The sequence below is a fragment of the Mobula hypostoma genome, chromosome 13 (assembly GCF_963921235.1).
Source record: "Mobula hypostoma chromosome 13, sMobHyp1.1, whole genome shotgun sequence".
Taxonomy (NCBI): Eukaryota; Metazoa; Chordata; class Chondrichthyes; order Myliobatiformes; family Myliobatidae; genus Mobula; species Mobula hypostoma.
The window spans coordinates 6,280,905-6,290,485 of record NC_086109.1 but is presented as its reverse complement, the minus strand read 5'-3'; positions in this window follow the sequence as shown (position 1 = coordinate 6,290,485).

Sequence of the window (9,581 nt, the reverse complement as noted above, 5' to 3'; positions counted from 1 at the left end):
GAAAAATAATAATAATTAATAAATAAAATAATAATAATAATAAATAAACAAGTAAATCAATTACATGTATTGAATAGATTAAAAAACATGCAAAAACAGAAATACTGTATATTAAAAAAAAAGTGAGGTAGTGTCCAAAGATTCAATGTCCATTTAGGAATCGGATGGCAGAGGGGAAGAAGCTGTTCCTGAATCGCTGAGTGTGTGCCTTCAGACTTCTGTACGTCCTCTCTGATGGTAACAGCGAGAAAAGGGCATGCCCTGGGTGCTGGAGGTCTTTAATAACGGACACTGCCTTTCTGAGACACTGCTCCCTGAAGATGTCCTGGGTACTTTGTAGGCTAGTACCCAAGATGGGGATTTACAATCTTCTGCAGCTTCTTTCAGACCTGTACAGTAGCCCCTCTGTACCAGACAGTGATGCAGCCTGTCAGAATGCTCTGCACGGTACAACTATTGAAGTTTTTGAGTGTATTTGTTGACATGCCAAATCTCTTTAAACTCCTAATAAAGTATAGCCAGTCTTGCCTTCTTTATGACTACATCAATATGATGGAACCAGGTTAGATCCTCAGAGATCTTGACACCCAGGAACCTGAAGCTGCTCACTCTCTCCACTTAAAACCATATAACCATCTAACAATTACAGCACGGAAACAGGCCATCTCGGCCCTTCTAGTCCGTGCTGAACTCTTACTCTCACCTAGTCCAACCGACCTGCACTCAGCCCATAACCCTCCATTCCTTTCCTGTCCATATATCTATCAATTTAACTTTAAATGACAACATCGAACCTGTCTCAACCACTTCTGCTGGAAGCTTGTTCCACACAACCACCACTCTCTGAGTAAAAAGTTCCCCCTCATGTTACCCCTAAACTTTTGCCCTTTAACTCTCAACTCATGTCCTCTTGTTTGAATCTCCCCCACTCTCAATGGAAAAAGCCTATCCATGTCAACTCTGTCTATCCCCCCTCATAATTTTAAATACCTCTATCAAGTTCCCCCTCAACCTTCTACGCTCCAAAGAATAAAGACCCAACTTGTTCAACCTTTCTCTGTAACTTAGGAGATGAAACCCAGGTAACATTCTAGTAAATCTCCTCTGTACTCTGATCCCTCTTTGCGGATTGGTATGTGTTCCTTCGTCTTACCCTTCCTGAAGTCCACAATCAGCTCTTTCGTCTTACTGACATTGAGTGCCAGTTTGTTGCTGCGGCACCATTCCACTGGTTGGCATATCTCACTCCTGTACACCCTCTCGTCACCACCTGAGGTTCTTCCAACAATGGTAGTATCGTCAGCAAATTTCCAGATAGTATTTGAGCTATGCCTAGCCACACAGTCATGTGTACAGAGAGTAGAGCAGTGGGCTAAGCACACACCCCTGAGGTGTATCAGTGTTGATCGTCAGCGAGGAGGATATGTTATCATCAATCTGCACAGATTGTGGTCTTCCGGTTAGGAAGTCAAGGATCCAATTGCAGAGGGAGGTACAGAGGCCCAGGTTCTGCAACTTCTCAGTCAGGATTGTGGGAATGATGGTATTAAATGCTTAGCTATAGTCAATGAACAGCATCCTGATGTGGGTGTTTGTGTTGTCCAGGTGATCTAAAGCTGTGTGAAGAGCCATTGAGATTGCATCTGCCATTGACCTATTGAGGCGAAATGGGTCCAGGTCCTTGCTGAGGCAGGAGTTCAGTCTGGTCATGACCAACCTCTCAAAGTATTTCATCACTGTCGATGTGAGTGCTACCGGGCGATAGTCATTAAGGCAGCTCACATTTGCAGTTTGTCCTCTTTTGCACATTGGTTGTTTGTGTGTAGTTTTTCATTGATTCTCTTGTATTTCTTTGTTCTACTGTGAACGTCTGTAAGAAAATGAATCTCAGTCATTTGTATTTGGTGACATATGTATTTGTCATAAAGTTACTTTGAACTTTGAGGTGGGGGGAACATGATGCATCTTACTGTGTGAACCTACTGTACATACTTCCTCGTTTGTGGACAAGCATTATCACTCACACATCATCACACCGCTGAAATCCCCAAACCCACTTCCTCTGTCAAACTACCAGAAATGTAGAGTACCTTCCTGGGTTGATAATACTCTCCAAAATTATGTCTTTATGTTGTGTAATGGCTACTCATTTCCTTATTAGGCTGTTCAGATCTTTAAATCAAGACCGGCTCTCAGTTCCCATCAATCCCAAGAAAATTTTTAAAAATGCAGTGGGTGTTGGAAATCTGAAACTAAAGCAGAAACACTCAGCAGGTCAGGCAGCACCTGTGGTGGGAGAATCGGAGTGCAGCTCAATCCCATCCCATTTAATTCCCTGTTGGTGAATCACGTGGCCACCAACTTCATCCCAGTTCTACCACCCACCTACCCCAGGGCTAATTTATAACAACCAATCAGCCTACTAACCTGCACGCCGCTGGGATACGGGAAGAGCCAGAGCAGGCGAGGGAAACCAATGAGGTTCAGAAGGAGAACATACAAACTCCACAAAGTAAACACCAGTGTGGGTACTGAACCTACTGCTCACGCAATGCCGACTGCTGTTGGTGAGATTACAGCTGAATATATATATATGTGCAGACACTGGTAAAGCTGATTTAGACTGATTGATATCAGTGGAGGAATAATTAACACCAAGAGAGCATCAGAGAAGAGAGTGATACCTCATTTCCATTAGATTCAGTAATTTACTCTCTCCAATGACCTGTTTTCACTGACAAACATGATGCATCACTGACTGCTGACTTCCACGAATTAGGTGCAGGGGAAAGGCCCAATGAGTTTGTCCCTTGGGTCAACCAGACCACGAGACATACTGTAGGAGCAGAATCAGACCATTCAGCCCATCGAATCTGAATGGCCCATTAAGTCTGCTCTGCCATCCGATCGTGGCTGATTGATTTCCCCTCTCAACCTCATTCTTCGGCTTTCTTCCCATAATCTTTGACACTGTGGCTGATCAGGAACACATCAAACTGTGCTTTAAATATGCCCAATGAAGTCTGTAGACTCACCACTCTCTGGCTAAAAAAAAAATGCTCCTTGTCCCTGTGCTAAAAGGATTTCCATGTATTCTGAGGCTGTGCCCTCTGGTCTTAGACTCTCCCACAAAGGAAACATCCTCTCCATGCCCATGTCGAGGCCTTTCAATATTTGATAGGTTTCAATGAGATCCCCCCCATTCTTCTAAACCCCAGTGAATACAGACCTGGAGCCATTAAACACTCTCATACATTAACATTTTCATTCTCGAGACCCTCCTCTGGATCCTCTCCAAAGTGTTTGACCTGTGACCTCAGCTTTGCCATCTTGACCACTGCCGGTAACCTTTCACCCCTGTCACTTATCCAGTCCTAGCGCCTTAAAAATATTCAGCGAATGTGTCCAGTGCCCTTTGAGGAACAGAGCTTCTCGTGACCCTCTGAGAGCAAAGAAGTGCTTCATTTTTTTTCACAAATGGGTAACTTTTTATTTTAAATGCTGATTCTTATTTCGTAATTACTTGGTCTCTGTAAAATTCCCCTTGTGCGTAGTTGGGTGGTAAATTCTAGGAGGATTTGACAGGAATGTGGGGAGACGGTTGGATGCTGATGCCTTTGATTCGAGGCTCTTCAGAAGTCAAGGATGAGGCATAAAACTTGTTGGTTATGATTGATTATTAAGCCCAAAAAGAACAAAGGAGAATAGGAAAAGCAAAGTAGTGAAGGAAGGCAAAGGCAAAAGTCAACGCAAAGTTGCTTGAATCAGAGAATAAGATATACACCCCTCCCTCATTCAAGTACTGTAATGTGATACCTGCCACTGGAACCAAGAAGCTTCTAGAATAATACAGAGGAACTGTAACCATAGGAAACATGCTGAACAATTGCATATAAAGTAAAGGCATCCGTTAGTCTTGCGAGACCATGGATCTGCGCCTGGAAAGTCTTCACTCTCCAGGGCGCAGGCCTGGGCAAGGTTGTATGGAAGACCAGCAGTTGCCCATGCTGCAAGTCTCCCCTCTCCACGACACCAATGTTGTCCATGGGAAGGGCATTAGGACCCATACAGCTTGGCACCAGCGTCGTCGCAGAGCAATGTGTGATTAAGTGCCTTGCTCAAGGACACAACACGTTGCCTCGGCTGGGCTCGAACTCACGACCTTCAGGTCGCTAGTCCAATGCCTTAACCACTTGGCCACGTGCCCACCATTGCCTATATATAGATAACCAAATATAAATGCAAACAAGCATAAGAAAGTCAAACTACAAGGAAAATAACAATTATACAGTCTAATCCAACAGCCTTAGTGTTGGATTAGTGCCAATGGGTTAGCACAGACTCAATGGGCCAAAGAGCCTGTTCCCACACTGTATGACTGTAAGGCTTACAGAGCCCACAGTTTTAAAAAAAGAGTAGCTTTACCTGGCACATGTACTGTACAATGTGAATGGCGGAGTGGAGATACGTCTCTACCAAAGGAGGTGTAAGGCACTCCTTCCCTCTGCTAGCCTGCAGGTCACCCTTGGCTCCCCGATCACCCTAAGCAGGTCACCTGCTCAGTCCTCTCCCCCGCCCCCCCCACAGCCCCCACCAATCTGGGTCATGTGAAGCCATGGGAGCAGGAGGGGGATATATGAGCAACTGGTGCATATCACAAGTTCTGGTGATGTGACCACTGACGCCAGGCAGACAATCTCTGAAGAGCATTGATCATGTCTGGGGTCACCTGTCTTGTAAAGACACTGCCCAGAAGAAGGCAACCTACTTCTGTAGAAAAATTTGCCAAGATCATTCATGGTCATGAAAAGAGCCTGATGGCCCATGTCATATGACACGGCACATACTGAATGAACAAAGAGCATGAGACAGGCCTTTCTGGTCCCATGAGCCACACTGCCGAGCAACCCACCTATCAAACGCTAGCCTAGTCACAGACAACTTACAGTGACCAATCTACACAATTAAGTTCCAATCTCCAAACTCACATAATATGGATCAATATTTTTGAAGTGAAAAATACTAATCTTATAAACCAGATAACAGATGTCAGTAGAGTATTTTTTGACATAACATATTTTACCCTCCTGACAATATAGGCAAATCAAAGGGATCAAAGACCATGATCACCTATGTCATACATCAGGGCACATAATGATGGTAATGATTGTACAATGAAATATCAGAACATACAGTTGAATACATTGTTTGTGTCAATGACCAGTCCAAGGATGTGCTGGGGAAGCCTGTAAGTGTCGACATGCTTCCAGTGCCAACGTAGCCTGCCTGCGACTCACTAACCCTAAACCACTCATCTTTAGAATACGGGAGGAAAGCGGAGCACCCAGAGAAAACACGGACGGCCACGGAGCAACCGTACAGACAGCAGGGGGAGTTGAACCCTGATCACTGGCGCTGTAAAACGTTACGCTAACCGCTACACTACCGTACCACACCATTTACACTTCCTGAGCAGATTCCACCAACAACCACCAGGAAAAGACCAAACCACTTTTAAATAAAATATCCGGGCACCACATCCCTCACCCTTTTCATTGACAACATTTCGAAGGTTTGACTGTTTATTCATCATCCTGCCACTGTTTACTTTTTATGTTAAAGCTCTCGGTATTGGTCCACGCACTGACCTGAGATGAAACCTGAAATGGTCATAGTCATAGTCATAGTCATACTTTATTGATCCCGGGGGAAATTGGTTTTCGTTACAGTTGCACCATAAATAATAAATAGTAATAAAGCCATAAATAGTTAAATAGTAATATGTAAGTTATGCCAATAAATTATGAAATAAGTCGAGGACCAGCCTATTGGCTCAGGGTGTCTGACCCTCCAAGGGAGGAGTTGTAAAGTTTGATGGCCACAGGCAGGAATGACTTCCTATGACGCTCTGTGTTGCATCTCGGTGGAATGAGTCTCTGGCTGAATGTACTCCTGTGCCCACCCTGTACATTATGTAGTGGATGGGAGACATTGACCAAGATGGCATGCAACTTGGACAGCATCCTCTTTTCAGACACCACCGTCAGAGAGTCCAGTTCCATCCCCACAACATCACTGGCCTTACGAATTAGTTTGTTGATTCTGTTGATGTCTACTACCCTCAGCCTGCTGCCCCAGCACACAACAGCAAACATGATCGCACTGGCCACCACAGACTCGTAGAACATCCTCAGCATCGTCCGGCAGATGTTAAAGGACCTCAGTCTCCTCAGGAAATGACGCACCACCAGGCTTCTATCCGGCGGTTGACGACTGAAAGGTTCCTCAGTACAATAAGATGGATTCCCGACCTCATAATCTACCTCATTACACCTTATTGTCTACCTGCACTGTAACTTTTACACTTCAATCTGCATTGTTGTTTTACCCTGGTCTACCTCAGTGCACTGTGTAGTGATCTGATCAGTATGCAAGGTAAGCTGTACGATTAAGGAACTTTAAATCTTAAATCTGTTATTATTTTACTCTGCTCCAGCACAATGCTCTGTGTAATGATTTGATCTGGATGAGCAGTATACAAGACAAGCTTTTCACTATATCTCAGTACATGTGACTGTATGTGACACCCTGAGCCAATAGGCTGGTCCTGGACTTACTTCCTGGCATAATTTACATATTATTATTTAATTATTTATGGTTTTATATGGCTATATTTATACTCTGTTCTTGGATGGTGCAACTGTAACGAAACCAAATTTCCCTTGGGATCAATAAAGCATGACTATGACTATAATAAACCAGTTCCAGTTCCAATTCCAATTCCAGCCCACAGACCGGCCTGTACGGAAGGTGCCTTTGCTGTTCCGGCCTTCATGCTGGGACAGAGTGTGTACCTTGCACCCTCTGCTGGGGAGAGTGATATGTTCAGACCACAGTGCCGGAAAGCAGCTGGTGGCTGGGCTCACCAGCGGTGGGAACGTACACCTCACACCTCTGCATCTCAATGTGGCTCTCCAGATGTGGATCTCTGGGAGGTCCCTCTTGAGATGTTAAGCCCTAGGTGTTCTGGCTGTCCAGCTGTTAAACTTGGGAAGTGAATCTCCAGATGAGGCCCTGGAAGGTCTGCATCTCACTAGATGTGGGACTTTGGAAGGTCTGTATGTATCTCACTAGTTGTGGGGTGTTGGAAGGTCTGTATCTCTCCAGATGTGGGGCCTTGGCAGGTCTACATCTCTCCACATGCAGGGCAATGGAAGGTCTGCATCTCACTAGATGTGGGGCCTTGGAAGGTCTGCTTCTCACTAGATGTGGGGCTCTGGGAGGTATGGGTCATTAATCTGAGGTCCTCTTTGCTTACTCAGGGGAATGCAAATGATCCCAAAGCCCTCTAAAACCTTGGTCTGACCTCATGCGTACAGTTCTGGTCACCACACTACAGAAGGGATGTGACTGCACTGGAGAAGGTGCAGAGGACATTGTGCAGTACAGTTATGAGGAGAGACTGGATCTGTACTCTCTAGAGTGCAGGGGAGATAACTGAGATATATAAAATTATGAGGGAGTATAGACAGCAGGGCAGGGCAGGACCGGAGGGCAAAAAATATGTCTGCTCAGAGAGAGAATAAAGATAAAGCTTAACTTTGTTTGTCAAGTGTGCATTGAAACATTCAGTTAATTGCATTGTTTTGTATCAATGACCAATGCAGGGCGAAGGATGTGGTCAAAGCAGCCCGCAAGTGACGCCACACTTCCAGCGCTAACACAGCACGCCCACAACTTACTAACCCTTACTGTACGTTTTTGGAATGTGGGAGGAAACTGGAAGAATGGAACCACTGCAAGCAGGGCATCTAAAGCAACAGTAACGTAGAACAAAATTATTTAGCATTTGGAAAGATACAGTCTCAAAATTAAATCTCAGCTGGGGGTTAAAGGCAAGTGGTGTTTGACTTGGTTAGAACATCAAGCCATAAACCATAGGAGCAGACATAGGCCATTCAGCCCATCAAGTCTGCTCTGCCGTTCAATCATAGCTGATTTATTTTCTCCTGTCTTTTTCCCGTAACCCTTGATGCCCTGACTAATTAAGAATTTATCAACCTCCACAGAATGACTTGGCCTCCCCAGTTGTCTGTGGCAGTGAATTCCACACATTCACCACCCTCTGGCTAAAGAAATTCCTCCTCATCTCTGTTCTAATGGGATGTTCTTCGGTTCTGAGGCTGTGTAATAGCGGGTGTAAGTAAGAGTTGAGTGGGGAGGTGGAGATATGTCTCTACCAAAGGGGGTGTAAGGTGCTCCTTCCCTCCAGTAGCCTGCAGGTCCCCCTTGGGCAAGGTGGAGCACCTGCTTAGCCCCCCGATCAGGGTCACGTGAAGCCATGGGATCAGGTGGTGGATGGTCGTATGAGCAGCTGGTACAGATCACAAGTCCTGGTTATGTGACCACTGACACCAGGCAGACAATCTCTGAAGAGTATTGCTAATGGCTGGGGTCACCCGTCTTGTAAAGACACTGCCCAGGAGAAGGCGATGGCAAACCACTTCCGTAGAAACATTTGCCAAGAACAATCATTGTCATGGAAAGACCGTATCGCCAACGTCATATGACATTGCACATCATGAATGAACAAGGTACTAGTATTAACCAAAACGTGGCCTTTATCTTTAAATTTAACAGCAATATAAAAAATAATACAGTATAGAAGACATTGTTGAAAATGCACGCTACCCTACAGGGACTTCAGCAGGTCAGTTGGATTATCAAGTCAAGTCAAGTTGCTTTTATTGTCATTTCAACCATAACTGCTGGTACAGTACACAGTAAAAATGAAACAATGTTCCTGCAGGACCATGGTGCTACATGAAACAACACAAAACAACACAACTACCTGAAACAACACAAAACTACATTACACCTCAGACCTACACTGGACTACATAAAGTGCACAAAACAGTGCAAGACAGTACAATTATTAATAAACAGGACCACAGGCACAGTAAAGGACAGATTACAATATAATAATAAATGATGTAAATGTAAATGTAAACAATGCTTTAGCAGGAATGGAGAAAGAATTGAGCAAAAGTTGGAAAGGGTCTGGAGTTATTTGGAAGTTCCTCTGATTGCGTTCGGATGTATGAAAGTGCCACCTAACTGAGGTGTGGAGAGTTAAAGACTAGGGCACTAAAGGGACAGTGGTGACAGGGACGAGTTGTTGGGGTAGGAGGACAGGTCACCAGGGACTGATATTTTGAGTTCTTCTTTGTCCAATTAGTGACTTGGGCTTGTGTTTACGGGGGACGTTATTTTACTTGTGACACAGAACATCTGGATACACGAACGACAAAGGAGGGTGACTGACCGCAGATGGCATACCAGGCGGGTAAACAGCAGATAATGGAATGTGGTCATTTCACTCACTGGGAGGGATGACTTGTACCCGTTCGTTATCTCAGTAAAGGTTCCCTGTCGCCAGCGCTGGGTCCTCGTCCATTCACACGGGGTGCCCTGGCGGGTAGCACGACTCTACGACAGCATAGGGTGCTGGAGCACCCAATTCAGCTCCTCTGTCAGAAAGTTTGTTCACTCTCCCCGTGACCGGTTTGCTCCCCCAGTCC